Source organism: Myxine glutinosa, chromosome 2, assembly GCF_964187855.1.
Source record: "Myxine glutinosa chromosome 2, kmMyxGlut1.1, whole genome shotgun sequence".
NCBI lineage: Eukaryota > Metazoa > Chordata > Myxini > Myxiniformes > Myxinidae > Myxine > Myxine glutinosa.
The window spans coordinates 145,324,813-145,348,587 of NC_136262.1; the positions used below are offsets into that span (position 1 = coordinate 145,324,813).

Sequence of the window (23,775 nt, forward strand, 5' to 3'; positions counted from 1 at the left end):
CTGTAGAATACCCTGGCGAAGTTGGAGGGCAACATTTTGGTTCTTGTTTGTGCTTCCGAGTGTGAATGCTCGTGCGAGAGCATTGGAAACTGTTATGTTTGAGCTGTGCACAAGCCAGAAAGAAATGACATCACATTTGTCATGATCAACCTTCGTGAAGTGGATATGCTCCTTGATTGGGTCATTCTGTAGGCGTTTCAGTAGTTTCTCTGACCGATAATTTGAGTTCTCATATCCATTCAGTTTCAGTTCCTCGACATAGAGCAAGCGCAAGGAAGAAAGCTGTAGAACTTTATTCTGCTGGATGACCTGGGTTTGAATGTGTTCCAGTACTGAGTTGAATGCCTTTTCATGGGCGGCTGACATGCAAGCCTGCTCCTTTGGTGCTTCGGCTCTGTGAATCGCACGCTCATAGTTGTAGAATGCTGTGCGGAAAGCTTTAAAACATGACGGATGGTGTTTGGCCTCACATGCAAAGAGGTCTTTGTTTTTCACCTTTCGATGGAGTCGATAGAGACCCATTTTCTCAGCCCGTGTTTCGATTTGCTCCCATGCATTTTCTTTGTTTTTAAAGGATGGGAAGGTTGTAGGCCTCTCAGTATTGCGATGAGCATCTTTGGTCTCAACTTTCTCACAAAATATACACTCTGGCGGGAAGATGGGTTCAGCAGAACCTCCTGGTTTACGATTTCATGCAGAAACTGAAGTCAAGAGTGTGAGTAACATTATAGTTAGCATCTTACCTGGCTAGATTGGAGGATGAATACCAAGAACAACACACAGATGGAATGGAAGACTGAACTTTCAACTGAGGTATTCAATAACATCAACGTTACCAATTGATACGAGCGCGCGACATTACCAATTGATACGAGCGCGCGAGCGCGCATGTTACATGGATGGAAATGTAAAATGGCAGCTATAGCAGCACTAATTTGGATCTCTAGTCTGTCATTTCTGCACTGTGATTGGATAACATAAAAAAATATGTTTGGGAGTTAACAGCAGGAGTTGGTAGATTTTACGTGGGCTGGGTGAGAAACCTTTAAATAAGCAAGTGAAAATCTCTCGCAATACAAAGTCAATGGTGGGAAGAAAAGTTGAGTGGTACCAATGTTACTGCCAATGTCCCGCCCCTATGCAAGACTCAGGAGCATCTTGTTGACATTTAACCTTGAAAATACCTGGGTTTAGACCCCTTATGTACCATGTTAAGTTATCTGCAGTATTAACGTATCCTTATCATTTGTAAAACTGATTATTTTGTAATTACAGCATTAATATGCATACTAGTATACCATAGACACATGTAATCATGTTATGAATAGTTCTATCATGATCTATGCCCTTCAAAACATGGGTCTAGACACCTTCATTTTTCAATTATCTGCAATATTGGCTGAGATATGTCAAAAATCGTTTTTTTGATAATGGCAGCAGTAATTTGCATAAAAATGGTATGTGGGACATTTTTTCAGCTTGGGGCCATAGCTAGTCATTTTCTACACATTTTTTCCAATCTAGAAACACTGATTAGAAGTATATCTCCGGGGGGTGCAGGGGGACCTAGTCTTCCTACTAGACTATATTGTGTTCTATGAACTCTTTAGTTATTACCCTGCGCTCGCGAAGCGAAAACAGGGTTAGGCATTCAGTTGCGTACGTACGAGTGGCGTGTGTGCATTTTTAAAAAATCATTTTCTCCACTGTTTATCCGATTTACACGAAATTTTACCATAGAAGCGACTCCACCTGTAGAATTTTTTTATTCATAATTATGACGTTAGACGCCACGTTGGAAAAACGTTCCACCTCTATATCTCCCAAACCGCTTAATGGAAAAAGTTGAAACAAGGCTCATTGTAAGGTAATCCCCATGGGGAATAGGATATATTGATGATGATGTCATCGGTGCCTTCATTATGAGTCATAATTCGACAAGTACAACGCTTGATCTGATCAGTATGAAAAAAACTATTTTCCTCTGCAACTGTTAGTCCGATGGACGTGAGATTTTCACCATAGGAGATAAGGTTCCTCATGTAGAATTTTTAAAAATGATTATTATGATGTCATAAGTCATGTGGTACAGGCGCCATCTTGGAAAAATTGAAAAACTTTGCACCTCTATATCTCCGAAACCGCTCCATGGAAAAAAAGAAAGAAATATGGCTCATTTTCAAGTACTCCACATGGGGAATAAGATATGTTAATGATGACGTCATTGGTGTCGTAATTATGACGTCATAATTCGACAGGGACAACCCTAGGTCTGATCAGTTATTGAAATCTATTAAGCGTGATCTACGCAACGATTATATTAGAGAAAATAAATTTATGATGTCATCGCTCACGTGGTCTGGTAGCCATATTGGATCAAGGAGAAAAGAACGTTTAAAAACAGAAGAGTTGGCTCGCACCAAGTTGACTGCACAGGGTAAGTATTCTATGAATACCATCTAGTATTCATAGAATACATAGTTTATAAACGTATTCATCAAAATATGAGATGGTCAACTGGAGACCTTTAGGTAAATTTGCAGGTAATGACCTTTTGAGAGACAATGTTCAGCAGTCTTCTCTCCTATGCTTAACAACTATAACTGACATAAGAGAGCAATCACATTCCTTTCCTATTCCTTATGTTGTGTCTCAAAGCCAATATTTTGCTATTGTGCAATGAGACTATCGATGGTGTATGCAGAAAAACATTTAAGGTGTATGCAGAAAACTATTTTGAGCATGATCCCAATCGAATCGATTTTTGTACACGGATTTTTGTCTGATTGGTGGGTTGCGAGGATATCTTAGAGGTACGCGTATTCGCCTCTGAGCTGTCTTGCCTGGGTTTGAATCCCTACACAGCTATATACTCTCACCCTGGTGTTTCACGCGCAATGCGATCCATCAGTGTGTGTACAACAACCTTGTCTGGCAATGCTGTGCCGCTGACAGACGTTAAATATCCCACCAGTGTCTTTCACTATAAGAATGGAGAAGTTATCGCTGGCACCCTGAACCAATTACTAATTCTTGGCATAGTGGAACATTAGGCCGAGCCAGCCAGTTCCAAAAAACTTGCGCCAGAATCGTTCCCCTTAGCCAAGGTGGGAATAATTGGGAATAATTACAAGGTGGGAATAATTGAGGTTGTTAAAGAAGAGAAGACAAACTGTATTGTGAGCCGAGAGAAGCAGAAAAGCCAAAGTGGCATCAAGCACTCTCTATGTCAAGTGGATCTGTGATGTCTGCTATGACCATTAAGTGTCGCCTTCTGGGTAATGCGTCTCCCACAATTTAGTACTTGGGTAACGTTTTAAAAACTTTCTCGACAAATATATGAGACCATCAAACAAAAGTAACTTGGCATGTCAGACAATGTCCCTACACTCAAAAGAACTAGCCGCTGAATTGTGAAGGTCCTGAATCGGCAAAGCTATTCACGACTATCAAATAGCATACAGGCCCAGGCTGTGCTAAGCCATAAGCACTTACCTTGTAAATAACAAAAACAATGTCACCAAAGATTCCTTCATTCGCTTCTCTGGAAATCAATTCGAACTCCAAATTTGGCGAAAAGGTTTGAAATCTTTGTTCGGACGCCATTTTGGAACTTCGTCGCTGCAAACTACTGAATATGCATTGACATTTGTAGATGTCCATTTTGGTTCTTTGGATGAAGCCAATTTTTGTATGAACCATCCAAATTACTCAGTCGCATATTGTTATGGAAATGTATACAAAGACAGTATTTGATCGGATAAACTGGGACAACACTGGACAACATCTCTTACCCATTCCAACAGTAAATCCTTCACAGCACTGGGGTAGCTGATAATGCCTTCCCTTGTATATTAACATGTGTTTTCAGCCATGCAGTAAATGATTTGATCTGATTTGTGGCTCGATTGGTCATCAATTAATTAATGAAAACACTTAAAACAACATATTTAACACTAGGACGGCACTCGGAAGAGAGCATACCTCCGCCAGGTTGAACAGTTTACGTTTTGTATCCCACTGATAGGCCGGATCGGGATTCGGACCTGAACTAAAATGGAATCGGCTTGTTCTTGCCACCAAACCAACTCATCCACCAAGTTTTGTCATAATCCGTGAACAACTTTTTTTGGAATATCGTGATATACCGAATATCGTTTTGGTCCCGTTTTTTAATGGTGAAGAATCACGGAAAAACTTTTTTTTTTAAATTCTCACATCAGGATCCACATCTTCACCAAAATCGAATCATTCCGTCCTTGTCACACACCCAACCTGTCCACCAAGTTTTGTCTGGATATGTCGATAACTTTTTGAGATATCCTGCTCACAGACAAACAGACGGACAGACAAACAGCGGTGAAACAAGAACGGCATTCAATAGAGCAGGCCTGATAGGCCGGATCTGTATCTGAACCAAAATCTGATCAGCTTTTTCTTGTCACCCAATCAACTCATCCACCAAGTTTTGTCATAAGTCGTTCACAACCTTTTCAAATATCATGCTATACATCATCTTTGGCCCAATCTTTCGATGCTGAACAATCACTGCAATAATTTTAAAAAACATTGTTGTATCCAGATCCGGATCTACACCAAATCGAATCATTTCGTCCTTGTCACACACCCAACCTGTTCACCAAATTTTGTCTGAATCTGGCAATAACTTTTTTTTTTCTTTTTTCTTTTTGTATACAGACTCGAGGCTCGTGAAAGAGCTAACATTTATCAAACAAACAAATCAAACAAACAAGCAAACAAAGTATATAAAAAGGGGAGCGGTCGACAAGATGGGGAGAGAAGGGGAGGAAGCACACAAACACAACATTTGAGGGCAGGGACATCGGGAGATGTGTGGGAGGCAGAGGGCCAGGGGGGAGGCAGGATAGGTATAAAACGGAAGGACACCAAGGACTTCCAGGAAAGAAGACAAAAGTCACCTCAAAAAAGTGGATTTGGGGTGAAATTAGCGGGGGTAGAAAAGATCAAGGTTTTGGATTGGGGAAGATAAGAGATGGTGGTGAACAGCCGTTTTAAAGACCTGGAGGGAGGAATGGGATTGAAGAGAGTGAGGGAGTTTGTTCCAGAGGCGGGAGAAAAGAGGAATGAAGGAGTGAAGGTGAGCAGAGAGTCTTGATTTTGGCAGTTTAACCATAAGAGGGTTGCAGGCAGATCTTGTGCGACCTGCAGGAATATTTGGGGGACAGAGCCCAGAGAGAGCTGGGGGAGCAAGGCCAGAGAGGAGTCGGTAGAAGACGGAAAGACCACCAACCTGCCTGCGGTGAGTAAGTGAAAGGCCCTCGGAGATAGCGTCATCGCGGGAGATTCCAATGATTCTGAACGCTTTGGTTTCAACAGCGTGAAGACGAGCTAGGTGTGAGGCAGGAGCACCAGCCCAGAGGGGAGAGTAGTATTCCATTGAGCTGCGGATGAAAGCCTTGTATGTGGTGAGGAGCTAAGGTGTGCCAAGGAAGGACTTCGCACGACGGAGGATGCCCAGTCAGCGACTGGCTTTGGAGGCCAGCTTGGAAATGTGGTTTTCCCAGGAAAGATCATGGCAGATAGTGAGACCCAAAAGCTTGAGTGACAGAACTTCTTGGAGAGGATTATTCAGAAAGTAAATGGGAGGGTTGTCCAGTCGGTCTTTTCGGAGAGACATCGTAAGAGTGTGAGATTTGTCAGGATTGAAAGACATGTTCCACTTGTTTGCCCAGTCTGTGATTTTGTCCAGGTCTGCAGAGAGTGAGGAGGCTGCAGACTGCCGATCTGAGGGATGAGGAATGGAGCGGCAGAGAGTGGAGTCATCAGCAAAGAGATAGAGAGGATTTTCAAGAGAGTCAGAGAGATCATTGATGAAGACCAGAAAAAGCACAGGGCCCAGAACACTGCCTTGGGGAACTCCAGCCTGAACAGGAAGAGGAGATGAGAGAAACCCATTCAGGGCCACACGTTGACTACGACGAGAGAGGAAGTCCGCCAGCCATGCGTGGAGATTTCCATGGATACCAAAGGAGGAGAGTTTGGTGAGCAGAGCGGGGTGCCAGACCGTATCGAAGGCACGTGATATGTCGAGGGAGACAGCTCTAATTTCCTGTTTGGCATTGAGGACCTCCATCCATTGTAGAGACAGCAGAAGCAGCATGTCCAGAGTAGAGTGACCTGGTCTGAAACCAAATTGATGATCAGAGATCAAGCCATTGGAGAAGAGGAAAGATTTCATATCCGAAGCAATGATGGATTCCATGACTTTGCTGATAATTGGGAGAAGGCTGATTGGTCTGTAGTTGCTAGGATCTGTTTTTGCACCTTTTTTGTGCAAAGTGGTGATGTTGGCTGATTTCCAAGCAGATGGCAGTTGACCTTGAGCAAAAGAGAGGGTGAAGAGAACAGAGAGGGAGTGAAAGAGCGGAAGAACAGGATTTTAGGACCCGTGGGCTGATGCCGTCAGGTCCAGTTGCAGAATCAGAGTCGAGGGTTGACAGAAACTTTTCCACCTTGTCAGGAGGAAAGGACACGGAGTCCAGGAGCAGCTGGGTACGACTGGGTACGGTGGGTACAGAGAGGGATGGGTTTGGGACACAAGATTTAGAGGCAAACACAGAGTTGAGGCATTCAGCTTTTTCACGTGCGGAGTCAGCTGTGTAGCCGTTTGAGATAAGGGAGGGGATGGAGGGGGAACAAACACCAGAAACAGATTTGACCAGACGCCACCAGGATTTGGAAGAGGGAGACAGATAAGAGAGTTCGGTCTTGAGAACGGAGAGATATTGTTTCCTGGCTCTCCTGAGGGTGGACACACACTTGTTTCGGGCTTTGTGAAAGGAAATGAGATTTCCTTCCGTTGGATTTGCTTTCCAGGAGACGAAGGCAAGTTGTTTCTGGGCAACAGCCTCACCACAAGATTCCGTGTACCATGGACGGGAGGAGGGGTATGACAACTGAAGACGAGATGGGATAAATCTGTGCATGAGAGAGAGCAATTTACTTTAGAAGAATTCCCAGGATGAGTTGATGTCAGAGGTGGTAGAGATGGGAGACCAGTCCAGATGATTGATGGCTGCTTGAAGACCGTGCCAGTTAGCCTGAGTGAAATGCCAGACTCGTCGACGCTGAGGAGGCTCCCTGAGAATGGTCAGAGAGATGTCCACTTTAACAAGCACATGATCAGATGAGCCGATTGGAGCAGAAGAAGAGCAGCAGACATTTTCAGGGAAGTTAGTCATAACCAAGTCCAGAAGAGAAGATGCTCCGTTGACTGAGATCCGGGTCGGGAAATTGACAGATTGTGTCAGTCCCAGTGAGTCGCAGAAGTCCTTTGCTGAGGAGCCATGGCTGGTGAGAGAGGTACCCACACCCAGCCAACTTGCATGGTGACAATTGAAATCACCACATATGAGGAAGAGAGAATTGGGATGAGTAGACAGAAGTTGGTCCATATTATCAGACAGCGAGATGTAGATGGAGTCATCACTGTTTGGTGGACGGTACAACACGCATATGAACAAGAGGTGGGAGCGAAGGGGAAGCTGTAGCCAGAGGTATTCCTGGGGGTGAGGTGGAGAGAGTGCAGTGCAGGGTGAGTGAGGAAGAGAGTTTTTGATAAAGATAGCAACCCCACCTCCAGGACGAGGCTTAGGTCTATCATACCGGAGGAGGGAGTAACCCAGGAGAGATACTAAGGAATCAGAGACATCATGAAGGAGGAAAGTTTCTGTTAAGCAGATCACGTCTGGTTTGACAGAAGCAACCTGTATGGAGAGATCAGTTGAGTTTGAACGAAGGCCCCGGATGTTTGAGGTCCATACCGTTAATGAAGAGGAAGGGGGAGCATGGGATACAGAACAGGGGGGAGGATGGGTAGGGTAAGATGTGGAAGAGGTGGAAGAGGTAGGGAGAGCTGTTGAAGGTGTGTCAGAGATTTCAGAATAGCTCGGAGAAAGGGAAGGATGGGGTGGACAAAAGGTTTGATGGTGATTGGGTGAGGCACAGTGAGGTGTTATTTGAGGAGGGGGAAGAGCGAGGCAGAGGGTTGGGGGAGATGGAGGTGAGAGTTGGAAGAGGGAAGAAGTGGGGAGGACGCTTTGAGGAGGGGGAGTGAGAGGGGGGAAATTGAGAAGAAATGAGGGTGGGGAGATTTGAAGGGGAGGGGCGAGGGGGGAGTTTAGGAGGGAAGGGACAAGGGGAGGGATTTGAAAGGGATGGGATATGGGGGAGATTTGGAGGGGAGGGGCGAGGGGGAGTCTTGGAGGGGAGGGGTGTGGGGGGAGTTTCGGAGAGAAGGGGCAAGGGGGGAGATTTGAAAGGGATGGGTGATGGGGAGGATTAGGAGGGGAGTGGCAAGGGGGCAGATTTGGAGGGGAGGGGTGATGGGGAAGATTTGGATGGGAGGGGTTATGGGGAAGATTTGGAGGGGAGGGGTGAGATTGGATTTTAGAAAGTGTACGATTAATGGGAAACGAACATTTATTGCAAAATGAGTTTCTTGTGACCTTCGAGTCAAAAATACGTTTGAGGACGCTGGAGGGAGGATGGAGTGCAGGAGAGTTTAGGAAATGTAGAGAAGAGGCACTGAAAGAGATGGAATTTTTTTTGGGGATGGATAGATTTGGTGACCAAGTCGAAAGCAGCTTTTTAAAGAAGAAGAAGAAAAAGGTGTTATAATATATGACGGAATACAGAACTTGAGGGGAAAGTGTAAACATTTGAAGGTTAATAACAGTGAACGTTAACAGTGAACAGTAATAACTGTTATTACAGTAACAGTAATAACAGTGAACGTCGTTCGAAGAACGAACGAACGAATAAACTAATGAGAACAAGGAATAAGAACAGAGAAGGAAATGTTTTTTTGTTTGTTTGTTTGTTTTTAGTTGATTTTAAACAAGGAAGTTTTCACTATGGGGTGAAAAGACTGGGAAAAGCAGAGAACGAAAGTTATTGGAGCACAAAAGATGGACCGCTGAGAGGAAAACGAAGCCTCAAGGTTGGACACTGTTCAAGGCCTCAAAAGACACGGCACGATTTAACACGATTTTCTATACAGTTATGAAAGATTTACACCGAAAATCTTCCTCGGGACACACGATACGTACAACACCATAAAATAAATACAGTTATAACGAAAATACAAATGGGAACAATTACTTAACTTCGATTTCGATGGAGAGTATGGACAGCTGCGAATAAACGAAAACCTCGCCGGCAAGACCCAAGCATTACATTATTTGTAATGAACTTTTGTTCTTTTGTTTGTAACTTTTTGATAAATCCTGCTCACAGACAGACAGACAAACAGATAGGCCTGAATACCTAACGTCCGTCCACCTTCGGTAGCAGAGGTACAATTATTCCATGCAGTATTTGCATTTGCACACAAAAATAATGAAAAGTTCTTAGGACATAAATAACTATCTTAATATGAAAAGCCTGGTGTTGGCTTAGCGGTTAGGGTGCCGGCTTGGGATCCTAGGATCCTGGGTTCAAATCCCGGTCAATCACTGAATTAACACTAGGTGGGTTGACTCAGCCTGTCATCCCTCCGAGGTCGGAAAATTGAGTACCAGTTCACTGGTAATTCCCGGTGTGTCGCAAGAGACGATGAACAGGGTTGGTGGCAGGAAGGGCATCCGGCCATAAAAAAACATTGCTTCAAAAATGGGACCACAATGACTTGTTGGCATCACCGCTAGCTACTAGCTTGAAAGGTTGTTAGCGATTGAAAAAACATCCTTTCTGGAAAACTTTCTGTACAGTAGTCTCATGGCCAATCATCTGGGAGAACCCTTCTTTCCCTTTGCCATAAAGGAATTGGATACCTGCTAATGTCTTATTCAGGCATGAGGATTAGGCCCAAGTTCAAAGTTTGCTCTGCCCTGGGATGAGCTTGTGTGCTGCAACATCTGGAGGAAGCGACTTACTCCTTATTACAACAACTCTCAAGTGTACCATAGTTGCAGACACAAGTTTAGATCTTATTTCCCGTTGTTTCCTTTTGAGCTTGCATTGAGGAAAATGCTTCCGATAAAATAACGTGTGTGTACCTATTTGATATTAATTCCTCGGATTTATACACCTGCAGATTGCAGAGTACAAACATACCTTGGACAGGTTGTCAGATGTATACACTTTGGAACATTTGACCTTTGGAAGTCATTGGTTTCTCCTCATTTATTTAATCTTGACCATTTTGGGAAGTAGCCATGAGACATCCTGGTGTGTTTGCAAAAAACTGATTATTGTTGGGAAGATGGAGATTCTAAACGCAAGGCCACCACCATGTAGTATGGCAGCCAAACAGACGAGGCTCGGGTCAGATGTTACCACTTCCGAGTGGTCTCAACCTGGGATTGCAAACACTGCGTGCCCGGTGTCACGTGCAAGGCAATAATGTAAATGAATTTTAAGTCTCACCATCACCTTGTTGCACTGTTGCAGTCACGTGAGACACCAATGAACCATCACGAGGTCATGCCTACACAGTCCCAGATGAAGGCCACTCTGTGGTAGAAATATCATACAGGAACCTTGTTGCTGGGCAGATATACTAGTTTTTGTGGTGCCTTTTTTTGGGGGGGGGGGGGGGGGTGGATACAAGATCGAGGCTCATGTAAGAGCTAACATCAATCACAGAAAAAATAAACAAACACACAAAACATATAATAAAGGGAGCGGGAGACAAGATGGGGAGAGAGAGGGAAGCACACAAGTACAACATTTGAGAGCAGGGACATCGGGAGATGTGTGGGAGGGAGAGGGCTTGGGGGGAGGAGGCATGGGAAGGGGGTGGGGGGTGGGAGAGGTATAAAACATATGGACACTGCAAGGACCTCCAGGAAAGAAGTTGGAATTTCAAAAAAGTGGATCTGGGGTGAATTAGCGGGGGTAGAAAAGATCAAGGTTTTGGATGGGGGAAGATAAGAGATGGTGGTGAACAGCTGTTTTAAAGACCTGGAGGGAGGAGTGGGATTGAAGAGAGTGAGGGAGTTTGTTCCAGAGGCGAGAGGAAAGAGGAATGAAGGAGTGAAGGTGAATAGAGAGTCTTGATTTTGGCAATTTAACCAGAATAGGGTTGCTGGCAGATCTTGTGCGACCTGCAGGAATATTTGGGGGACAGAGCACATCTTGTAGAACATCTCTGCAATTGTTATAGAACTTGATTGTGGTTACGCGACACATTCACATTCAACAATGAAGGCTATAACAATTGCAGAGACAAATTGTTATGGAAATAAAGTTTATAGTTTCTGTTGTTTCGTTTCTGTTATAGAAACGGTCTTTTGAAAAAAGTTTCTATTGTTATAAAAACCACCGTTTAGAGGCCATTTTTCCCCGCAAAGCAGGGGTTGGCCTTTTTCGGGGACCGTGGTTGTTGTTGTTTTTTGGTCCCCTTTTTGAAGCAATGTTTTATGGCCGGATGCCCTTCCTGACGCCAACCCTTTTTGCCGCCTTTAACGACAAGCAGGGAATTACCAGTGAACTGGTACTCAAATAGCCGACCTCGGAAGGATGACAGGCTGAGTCAACCCCCCTGGCGTTAATTCAGCGATCGAACGGGATTCGAACCCAGGATCCTAGGATCCTAAGCCGGCACCCTAACCGCTAACCCAACACCAGGGTATTGTTATAGAAAATAACAAATTGTTAAAGAAATAAAGAAAACTAGAAAACTCGAGCTCGTCTTTGTAACTGTTTGGTGACAGAAGCGATTCCATCTTAAAAGTCTCATCATTGCAATTATGAGTTCTGGAAAGTTTTCACTTTGTTTTTGTTGATCCATTCCATGTGCCTGACTTGCGTGGACTCTGGTATGTAAACGGAATTTTGGGTTTCGATTTTATGCGATTGCAGGAAGATTAACAGATCCTGTTCGAACTTTGCAGCTGTGCAAACTTTTATATGCGGGCAGTAGTCAGGTTGGGATCTGGCTGCGGGCCTCGAGGGACGTGGAGTAGCTGGTCCCAAGGTGAACACCCCGGTGAGAACAAAGCCGAGCGAACACCACAGTCTTGGTGTCAGGAGTGAAAACTACCTTCCAATAAAACTGATTTGCACAGGTAAGTGACGAGCATTTCCTGTTGCTGTATATTCTTCACACATGCCGCGTAAACGTTTTCGCGGGGAACAGTGCAGGCAAAGGTATATTTGGTTCAAAGGAAATAAGGAGAATTTGAGAAAACCTTAGGGGAAAGGGAATTTTTGAGGTTCAAGTGACTTCTTGTCAAGAACTTTAGAAAAAAGGAAAGAAAAAAGGAAATCAAGATATTCTGTAAATTGACTTGTGTTATTAGTACTTGTTTTGTAGATGGAATTGATGGAATATATCAGTAAGAGCTAAGGTGTGTGAGACAGGAAAGAAAAAAAATGCAGGTGGGAGCTAAGGGGTGTGAGACAGAAAAGAAAAATGCAGGTAGGAGCTAAGGGTGTGAGACAGGAAAGAAAAAAAATGCAGGTAGGAGCTAAGGGGTGTGAGACAAGCAAGAAAATGCAGGTAGGAGCTAAGGGTGTGAGACAAGAAAGAAAAATGCAGGTAGGAGCGAAGTCGTGTGAGACAGGAAAGAAAAATGCAGGTAGGAGCTAAGGGGTGTGAGACAGCAAAGAAAAATGCAGGTAGGAGCTAAGGGTGTGAGACAAGCAAGAAAATGCAGGTAGGATCTAAGGGGTGTGAGACAGGAAAGAAAAATGCAGGTAGGAGCTAAGGGATGTGAGACAGGAAAGAAAAATGCAGGTAGGAGCTAAGGGTGTGATACAGGAAAGAAAAATGCAGGTAGGAGCTAAGGGGTGTGAGACAGGAAAGAAAAATGCAGGTAGGAGCTAAGGATGTGAGACAAGAAAGAAAAATGCAGGTAGGAGCTAAGGGTGTGAGACAGGAAAGAAAAATGCAGGTAGGAGCTAAGGGTGTGAGACAGGAAAGAAAAATGCAGGTAGGAGCTAAGGGATGTGAGACAGGAAAGAAAAATGCAGGTAGGAGCTAAGGGATGTGAGACAGGAAAGAAAAATGCAGGTAGGAGCTAAGGGTGTGAGACAGGAAAGAAAATGCTGGTAGGAGCTAAGGGGTGTGAGACAGGAAAGAAAATGCAGGTAGGAGCTAAGGGATGTGAGACAGGAAAGAAAATGCAGGTAGGAGCTAAGGGGTGTGAGACAAGAAAGAAAAATGGAGGTAGGGGCTAAGGGGTGTGAGACAGGAAAGAAAATGCAGGTAGGAGCTAAGGGATGTGAGACAGGAAAGAAAATGCAGGTAGGAGCTAAGGGATGTGAGACAGGAAAGAAAATGCAGGTAGGAGCTAAGGGATGTGAGACAGGAAAGAAAATGCAGGTAGGAGCTAAGGGTGTGAGACAGGAAAGAAAATGCAGGTCGGAGCTAAGGGGTGTGAGACAGGAAAGAAAAATGCAGGTAGGAGCTAAGGGTGTGAGACAGGAAAGAAAATGCAGGTAGGAGCTAAGGGGTGTGACACAGGAAAGAAAAATGCAGGTAGGAGCTAAGGGGTGTGAGACAGGAAAGAAAAATGCAGGTAGGAGCTAAGGGGTGTGAGACAGGAAAGAAAAATGCAGGTAGGAGCGAAGGGGTGTGAGACAAGAAAGAAAATGCAGGTAGGAGCTAAGGGGTGTGAGACAGGAAAGAAAAATGCAGGTAGGAGCTAAGGGGTGTGAGACAGGAAAGAAAAATGCAGGTAGGAGCTAAGGGGTGTGAGACAGGAAAGAAAATGCAGGTAGGAGCTCAGGGGTGTGAGACAGGAAAGAAAAATGCAGGTAGGAGCTCAGGGGTGTGAGACAGGAAAGAAAAATGCAGGTAGGAGCTAAGGGATGTGATACAGGAAAGAAAATGCAGGTAAGAGCTAAGGGTGTGAGACAGGAAAGAAAAATGCAGGTAGGAGCTAAGGGATGTGAGACAGGAAAGAAAATGCAGGTAGGAGCTAAGGGGTGTGAGACAGGAAAGAAAAATGCAGGTAGGAGCTAAGGGATGTGAGACAGGAAAGAAAATGCAGGTAGGAGCTAAGGGTGTGAGACAGGAAAGAAAAATGCAGGTAGGAGCTAAGGGTGTGAGACAGGAAAGAAAATGCAGGTAGGAGCTAAGGGGTGTGAGACAAGAAAGAAAAATGCAGGTAGGAGCTAAGGGATGTGAGACAGGAAAGAAAATGCAGGTAGGAGCTAAGGGTGTGAGACAGGAAAAAAAATGCAGGTAGGAGCTAAGGGATGTGAGACAGGAAAGAAAATGCAGGTAGGAGCTAAGGGTGTGAGACGGGAAAGAAAAATGCAGGTAGGAGCTAGGGGATGTGAGACAGGAAAGAAAAATGCAGGTAGGAGCTAAGGGTGTGAGACAGGAAAGAAAATGCAGGTAGGAGCTAAGGGATGTGACAGGAAAGAAAATGCAGGTAGGAGCTAAGGGATGTGACAGGAAAGAAAATGCAGGTAGGAGCTAAGGGGTGTGAGACAAGAAAGAAAAATGCAGGTAGGAGCTAAGGGGTGTGAGACAAGAAAGAAAAATGTAGGTAGGACCTTAGGGTGTGAGACAGGAAAGAAAATGCAGGTAGGAGCTAAGGGGTGTGAGACAAGAAGGAAAAATGCAGGTAGGAGCTAAGGAGTGTGAGACAGGAAAGAAAATGCAGGTAGGAGCTAAGGGGTGTGAGACAGGAAAGAAAATGCAGGTAGGAGCTAAGGGATGTGAGACAGGAAAGAAAATGCAGGTAGGAGCTAAGGGATGTGAGACAGGAAAGAAAATGCAGGTAGGAGCTAAGGGATGTGAGACAGGAAAGAAAATGCAGGTAGGAGCTAAGGGTGTGAGACAGGAAAGAAAATGCAGGTAGGAGCTAAGGGGTGTGAGACAGGAAAGAAAAATGCAGGTAGGAGCTAAGGGTGTGAGACAGGAAAGAAAATGCAGGTAGGAGCTAAAGGGTGTGAGACAGGAAAGAAAAATGCAGGTAGGAGCTAAGGGGTGTGAGACAGGAAAGAAAAATGCAGGTAGGAGCTAAGGGGTGTGAGACAGGAAAGAAAAATGCAGGTAGAAGCTAAGGGATGTAAGACAGGAAAGAAAATGCAGGTAAGAGCTAAGGGTGTGAGACAGGAAAGAAAAATGCAGGTAGGAGCTAAGGGATGTGAGACAGGAAAGAAAATGCAGGTAGGAGCTACGGGTATGAGACAGGAAAGAAAAATGCAGGTAGGAGCTAAGGGTGTGAGACAGGAAAGAAAATGCAGGTAGGAGCTAAGGGATGTGAGACAGGAAAGAAAAATGCAGGTAGGAGCTAAGGGGTGTGAGACAGGAAAGAAAAATGCAGGTAGGAGCTAAGGGGTGTAAGACAGGAAAGAAAAATGCAGGTAGGAGCTAAGGGATGTGACAGGAAAGAAAATGCAGGTAGGAGCTAAGGGGTGTGAGACAAGAAAGAAAAATGCAGGTATGAGCTAAGGGATGTGAGACAGGAAAGAAAATGCAGGTAGGAGCTAAGGGGTGTGAGACAAGAAAGAAAAATGCAGGTAGGAGCTAAGGGATGTGAGACAGGAAAGAAAAATGCAGGTAGGAGCTAAGGGTGTGAGACAGGAAAGAAAAATGCAGGTAGGAGCTAAGGGGTGTGAGACAGGAAAGAAAAATGCAGGTAGGAGCTAAGGGGTGTGAGACAAGAAAGAAAAATGCAGGTAGGAGCTAAGGGGTGTGAGACAGGAAAGAAAAATGCAGGTAGGAGCTAAGGGGTGTGAGACAGGAAAGAAAAATGCAGGTAGGAGCTAAGGGGTGTGAGACAAGAAAGAAAAATGCAGGTAGGAGCTAAGGGGTGTGAGACAAGAAAGAAAAATGCAGGTAGGAGCTAAGGGGTGTGAGACAGGAAAGAAAAATGCAGGTAGGAGCTAAGGGGTGTGAGACAGGAAAGAAAAATGCAGGTAGGAGCTAACGGTGTGAGACAGGAAAGAAAATGCAGGTAGGAGCTAAGGGGTGTGAGACAGGAAAGAAAAATGCAGGTAGGTGCATTTTCATCCAATTGACCTGAAATTTTAAGAATTTGCATAATTGGTCACATCATTGGTTCACCAATCAAAAGCTCGAAGCTGATTTTTTTTTTGATCTAAAACTCAAAGGTCAAGGCTGCATAAAATCATCAATTTTCATTTCGTTTTTTTTTTAACTCTTCGTTATTTTGGGCATACGCAAGAAGAAGACGACGTCCGAATACAGACGGACGCGGACGGGCTTTGCATTTTCAGATGCTTTCTAGTTACAGTTTGAATTTGGAACGGTAATTTTTGTACACTCCGTATGTGAATGAAAACAATCTAAATGGAATTCTACCATTCAAAATACTCGAAAAAATACCATTCAAATTACTCGAAAAAATACCATTCAAAATACTAGAAAAAATACCATTCAAAATACTCAAAAAAATACCATTCAAAATACTCGAAAAAATACCATTCAAAATACTCGAAAAAATACCACTCAAATTACTCAAAAAAATACCATTGAAAATACTCGAAAAAATACCATTCAAAATACTCGAAAAAATACGATTCAAAATACTCGAAAAAATACCATTCAAAATACTCGAAAAAATACCATTCAAAATACTCGAAAAAATACCATTCAAAATACTCGAAAAAATACCATTCAAAATACTCAAAAAAATACCATTCAAAATACTCGAAAAAATACCATTCAAAATACTCGAAAAAATACCATTCAAAATACTCGAAAAAATACCATTCAAAATACAAAATACCATTCAAAATTCTCGAAAAAATACCATTCAAAATACTCGAAAAAATACCATTCAAAATACTCGAAAAAATACCATTCAAAATACTCGAAAAAATACCATTCAAATTGCTCGAAAAAATACCATTCAAAATACTCGAAAAAATACCATTCAAAATACTCGAAAAAATACCATTCAAAATACTCGAAAAAATACCATTCAAAATACTCGAAAAAATACCATTCAAAATACTCGAAAAAATACCATTCAAAATACAAAATACCATTCAAAATACTCAAAAAAATACCATTCAAAATACTCGAAAAAATACCATTCAAAATACTCGAAAAAATACCATTCAAAATACTCGAAAAAATACCATTCAAAATACAAAATACCATTCAAAATTCTCGAAAAAATACCATTCAAAATATTCGAAAAAATACCATTCAAAATACTCGAAAAAATACCATTCAAAATACTCGAAAAAATAACACTCAAAATACTCGAAAAAATACCATTCAAAATACTCGAAAAAATACCATTCAAAATACTCGAAAAAATACCATTCAAAATACTCGAAAAAATACCATTCAAAATACAAAATACCATTCAAAATTCTCGAAAAAATACCATTCAAAATACTCGAAAAAATACCATTCAAAATACTCGAAAAAATACCATTCAAAATACTCAAAAAAATACCATTCAAAATACTCGAAAAAATACCATTCAAATTACTCGAAAAAATACCATTCAAAATACTCGAAAAAATACCATTCAAAATACTCGAAAAAATACCATTCAAAATACTCGAAAAAATACCATTCAAAATACTCGAAAAAATACCATTCAAAATACTCGAAAAAATACCATTCAAAATACTCGAAAAAATACCATTCAAAATACAAAATACCATTCAAAATTCTCGAAAAAATACCATTCAAAATACTCGAAAAAATACCATTCAAATTACTCGAAAAAATACCATTCAAAATACTCGAAAAAATACCATTCAAATTGCTCGAAAAAATACCATTCAAAATACTCGAAAAAATACCATTCAAAATACTCGAAAAAATACCATTCAAAATACTCGAAAAAATACCATTCAAAATACTCGAAAAAATACCATTCAAAATACTCGAAAAAATACCATTCAAAATACAAAATACCATTCAAAATACTCAAAAAAATACCATTCAAAATACTCGAAAAAATACCATTCAAAATACTCGAAAAAATACCATTCAAAATACAAAATACCATTCAAAATTCTCGAAAAAATACCATTCAAAATACTCGAAAAAATACCATTCAAAATACTCGAAAAAATACCATTCAAAATACTCGAAAAAATAACACTCAAAATACTCGAAAAAATACCATTCAAAATACTCGAAAAAATACCAGTCAAAATACTCGAAAAAATACCATTCAAAATACTCGAAAAAATACCATTCAAAATACTCGAAAAAAACATTCAAAATACTCGGAAAAAAAAACATCAAAATGCAAAATACCATTCAAAGGTACTGACAAATATCAGACATGAGGAAGCGAAGTGCTGCACCGTGTGCGTAATCTTGGAGGGTGATGACGTGGCCTTTGATTGTGTAATGCTCATGATTCACTATGAGATTATTTTATTGTCCTTTTTTGCATTTAAGGTGGCAGACCTCCTCCGCCTCCTTTGTCCCACCACTCTAAAGATGTGGGACATTTTTGGACACGACTCACCAACAATTTTTGGGATCCTTGGAGACTGCGACACTGCAGATGATGATGATCATACAGATGAATCATTGTGAGTTTCATCATTTGTATATATGCATTCTGTTTGTATGGATTGTACTCTACATGTCAGTGTTTTACACCAAAATTCAACTATTATCCCAACTTTCCTCAGCTTTGTATCCATTTTTCATTTGCAGGCCTGTGAAAAGTGGGATTTCAGACAAACAGGAATGCAGTCATTCAAAAGAGCCAGTGGACTGGCCAACAACAACCACAAAGTTATTGCTGGACATCTTGGTGACCAACCACCCAGCTGATCGCCAGACCTTGTAGGTGACCCTCTATTCCTGCATCTCTATGACCTCCACCCAGCTGATCGCCAGACCTTGTAGGTGACCCTCTATTCCTGCATCTCCATGACCTCCACCCAGCTGATCACCAGATGTTGGAGGTGAACCTCTATTCCTGCATCTCCATGACCTCAACCCAGCTGATAGCCAGAAGTTGGAGGTGAACCTATATTCCTACATCTCTGTGACCTTCACCCAGGTGATAGTAAGGTGTTGGAGGTTACCTCTATTACTACATCTCCATGACCTCCAACCAGCTGATTGCCTGATGTTGGAGGTGAACCGCTATTACCACATCTCCAGGACCAACCACCCAGCTGATAGCGAGACGTTGGAGGTGAACCTCTATGCCTCCATCTCCATGACCTCCACCCAGCTGATAGTGAGACGTTGGAGGTGAACCTCTATTCCTACATCTCCATGACCTCCACCCAGCTGATAGCGAGACGTTGGAGGTGAACCTCTATGCCTCCATCTCCATGACCTCCACCAAGCTGATAGCGAGACATTGGAGGTGAACCTCTATGCCTCCATCTCCATGACCTCCACCCAGCTGATAGCGAGACGTTGGAGGTGAACCTCTATTACTACATCTCCATGACCTCCAACCAGGTGATAGCGAGACGTTGGAGGTGAACCTCTATTACTACATCTCCATGAATTCCACCCAGGTGATAGCGAGACATTGGAGGTGAACCTCTATTACTACATCTCCATGACGTTCACCCAGCTGATAGCGAGACGTTGGAGGTGAACCTCTATTCCTCCGAAGCATCCTGCGATTAGACTCCAAATGTATAAAAGATACCGATCCAAGATCTTCAAAGGGAGGTTCTTCTGATACAGAAAGAGCAATTGCTCTTGCAGAAAGAGGTCTTTGTATTCAAAAAAAAAAATTGGGAAGATTAGATGAAAAAACCGTATTAACTGGAGATGGAAACTCTGGACCTTAAGAAATAAATTCCAACGCTAAAGAAGCGACGATTAGAAAGCAAATGGTTCTTTGTTCAGGAATGAGTTCCGCAATATGTTCAGAAATTGCTTGCAGAGGCTAATTGTATTATTGTTAAAAGGAACGCGTCATTATAATAAATGACGCAGTTATATTGCTACAAATTCGCTTGTTAATCGCTGCATGGGGAACACGTGCTTCCAGATGAAGGAGGGAAAAAAAATATTCTTCGGAAAATTCATTCCATTCTCATTCACCAATTTATTTAGAATGTGGAATATGTGCAGTAAATGTTTGGAAACTATCCGAGAATGATAAAGTGTGAAATTATAAAAGTGACATACGAGTGCGAAACAAGCAGAATATTCCAGATGTTATGGAGGATTGACAATGTTATCCAAATCACGACTCAGAGCGTGTTTCACAATGTACAATAGTTTTTCATTTGTGGAAGTATTGTTCTATCAGCCTCTGGTGTGCCCAGCGCCATTTTGGCCCATCACCTCTCGATTATCCTCCTCTGGTACTTGGAGCTCACCTTCTTCCGGGAAGTCTGGTTGGCCACGTCTCCGATGTTATGCAGGACCACAGCTGCTATAATGACGTCACATCACCTCTGCGGCGATAGACGTGTAGTGACCGTTTATAATTTTTCTTTACACTTGGCGAATATTTGTATTAAACCAAATGTGTGAACACTATTAAGCCAATCGGTGGCGTCTTTCCAGAGAGCCAATCAGCATGGCTGACACTGCGAGGTTCACTGGATGCGAACTCGTCATCACGACATGTTGGGAGCACGCACTTTCTTTCCAAGCTTTTTCTCATTCACGAGTCACTAAGAACGTACATATTTAATAGCGACTTTTGTTCTACATCATCAAAACAAATGAGCGATGGGAATTTCGTTTATTTGGTGAACAACCATGATGAAAACAAACGAGTCATCCTCTTCCATTTGCTATCTTCGACGCCATCTTAAAGCAATGGTAGCGGATCGACGCCATCTTAAAGCAATGGCGGCGGCTCGACGCCATCTTAAAGCAATGGCGGCGCCTCGACGCCATCTTAAAGCAATGGCGGCGGCTCGACGCCATCTTAAAGCAATGGCGGTGGCTCGACGCCATCTTAAGGCAATGGCGGCGGCTCTACGCCATCTTAAAGCAATGGCGGCGACTCGACGCCATCTTAAAGCAATGGCGGCGGCTCGACGCTATCTTAAAGCAATGGCGGTGCCTCAACGCCATATTAAAGCAATGGCGGCGGCTTGACGCCATATTAAAGCAATGGCGGCAGCTCGATGCCATATTAAAGCATTGGCGGGGCTCGACGCCATATTAAAGCAATGGCGCCGGCTCGACGCCATATTAAAGCCATGGCGGCGGCTCGGCGCCATATTAAAGCAATTGCGGCGGCTCGACGCCATCTTAAAGCAATGGCGGTGGCTCGACACCATCTTAAAGCAATGGCGGTGGCTCGACGCCATCTTAAAGCAATGGCGGCGGCTCGACGCCATCTTAAAGCAATGGTGGCGGCTCGATGCCATATTGAAGCAATGGCGGCGGCTCGACGCCATATTAAAGCAATGGCGGCGGCTCGGCGCCATATTAAAGCCATGGCGGTGGCTCGACGCCATCTTAAAGCAATGGCTGCAGCTCGACGCCATCTTAAAGCAATGGCGGCTCGACGCTATTAAACCCCTTCTTCTTCACCAACCGCTGGAGAAACGACGGAAGGAGTATTTTCATGAAGTTTCTTTTCGTGACCAATTGTAATTTCCATGAAGTGCCATTTGGGAACTCAAAGGTTCGTGTTTTAAGATGAGGGGAACGGGCCTCCCTTGAGTTTAAGGTTTTAAGGAAAATATTAAGGAATATTCGAACTTGCAACGATCCTCAAATTAAGGATGTCCTAAAGGGGAAACTTGAGGAAATATCCTCAATCTCGATATATCTGATATAAAAGGTCTCGATATATCCACTGTAGTCCTTGAGCCAACCGGCCATTTTTTGAAGTGAATGCTCCGGCGGGGGGAGTAATTCTCATTATGATTTTCCATTAGACCAATGTCTCAAGTGTCAGAAAAGGTGTGATGGACATCTGAGAACGGTAGCTTAGTGCCCGGATGGACGCCATCTTTGAAACCACCCAGCTCGAAAATGCCCATTTGGTGGGGTACATTGTTGCACGTGTATCTGGACTTCTATACTAGCTATCGATGTGCGGTTGACGACTAAATATACGTCCGATGTGTACCGTCTAAATAAAAAATAATATGAAGCATTTTGTTTTAGATTAATTATTATAAAAATCAATTATCGAAAAAAAATCATATATTTTTCAATATTTTATTATTAGACTTGTACTTTTTTTAGTGAAACAACACTGGTATGATTTTCCAAATTATGCATTGTGCTACACCGTTTATCTGTATAAAAATAACTCAAAAACTAAAACATATCATCCACCACGAGTGTACACAAAAAATATATGAAAAGGCATGCACTTTCCACAAACCGAAACTATGTCAGTTGGAATTTCCCGCCGATAAATCAACCCACAGAACCCAGTGCCGAAAGTGACGTCAGTCTATTCTATATCTATATTCTATATTCTATATCTCAGTCTGAGATTTGTTGCGGTGACCTGATTAATTTCTGAGGGGGGGGGGGGGGGGGGTGGGTGGCTTAAGAACTAAAAGTGAACATGTTAGATGGCGCCACATACAACTCTATTCACTCTTCGTGTATTTCTGCATACTTTGATTTGCGGGAGTGGGGGTAGCTCTGCGCGTGCCGACACACTGGTATGGTCGATGGCTCAAGATATCATCAATGGTGTACACCGGGGTACCATCAGAACATCGAAGCATGTCCTACTTCCGTGGGTCATGAAAACGCTCACCGGTAATACAGAGGTCATCAGAATATTGAATCGACTCGGGCACGGATGTTCGTACACAGTTCTGGAAGAAATCGAGACAGCGCTATGCATAGACAAATTAGCAAGTGTGGAGAAAGATACAGTACCACTTCCGTCACATGTGCACCCTTCGGTCCCGACTGTATTAGCATTCGATAACATCGACAGGCTAGAGGAATCGCTGAGTGGTGGCGGAACATCGCATCGCGTCAACGGTATCATCGTCCAACCGAAGTCGCAGTCGTGTTTGCCGCCCCAACCTCCATCGGCAGTATCCAAAGCAGATAAGAAGCGATCTATCCCGTCATCCAGCGATTTAGTTCCAATATGCAGCGGTGGGAAACGAGAGGGCCCACCTGCAATCAAGCCTGCAGATCTTTCTGACACTCTTGCAGGCACAACATCCCTTGCGCAGCGCCGAAATCACGTATGGATTATGACTCGCATGCTGGAACCATGCGACCAGACAATCAGTTCGTGGACTGGTTTCAACATCATGACTAGAGATCGTGTTCAGGTGACGGAAGATGTAGTTGGCTACCTGCCGACTATAAACGCGCCTGCCACAGATATGGCAACAGTGCAAGAAATCCTCAGAGAAGCTCTGAACATCATGTCATCACTTCAGCTTGAGCGTATACCGGTGGTGCTAGACCAGGCACTATTTGCTAAGGCGACCGAAATAGCATGGAAAGATGTCGATCGATATGGAAGAATCGTGCTCATGATGGGGAACTTCCATACCATCTGTAACTTCATGTCGAGCATTGGGAAAATGTTTGGAGATGCAGGCCTTCGGGATGTAGCTGTTGAGTCAGGAGTAATCGCTGAAGGTTCCATCAACAGGGTTCTGGAAGGCAAGCAATACAACCGTGCTGTGCGACTCCACAAGTTGATGTACGAGGCACTAATGCGCATCATTTGGAAGGGCTTCCAGGTGTGGATAGAAAGCAATCATCCTGACAAGGAACCCCAGATTCGAAGCACTGACCTCAAAATTCGCAGCATCAAGGAGGATGTTTGCCACGAGACTCTCGCTGCTGCTCTCGATGATGATTCATGTGTACAGAGCTTTGACATGTTCGCGAAATACCTACATTTTCTGCGAACCAAACATGGAGACCTGGCTCGCTTCTGGATG

At 43.2% G+C, this 23,775-nt stretch overlaps 1 long non-coding RNA gene across 2 annotated transcripts in view; it reads left to right on the forward strand.

Annotated features, from left to right (window-relative positions):
- LOC144890915 (uncharacterized) overlaps positions 1 to 20,411 on the forward strand; it is a 127,282-nt gene extending 106,871 nt beyond the window's left edge. The window contains exons 1-4 of one of the 2 annotated variants that reach the window (XR_013622579.1): positions 11,921 to 12,053; positions 18,344 to 18,480; positions 18,608 to 18,739; positions 18,842 to 18,875. This is a non-coding gene — a long non-coding RNA (uncharacterized LOC144890915). Of the gene's footprint in view, positions 1 to 11,879; positions 12,054 to 18,343; positions 18,481 to 18,607 lie in introns of those variants that run through there. The other variant, XR_013622580.1, reaches the window with a different exon arrangement.
- Positions 20,412 to 23,775: the final 3,364 nt, after the last annotated feature.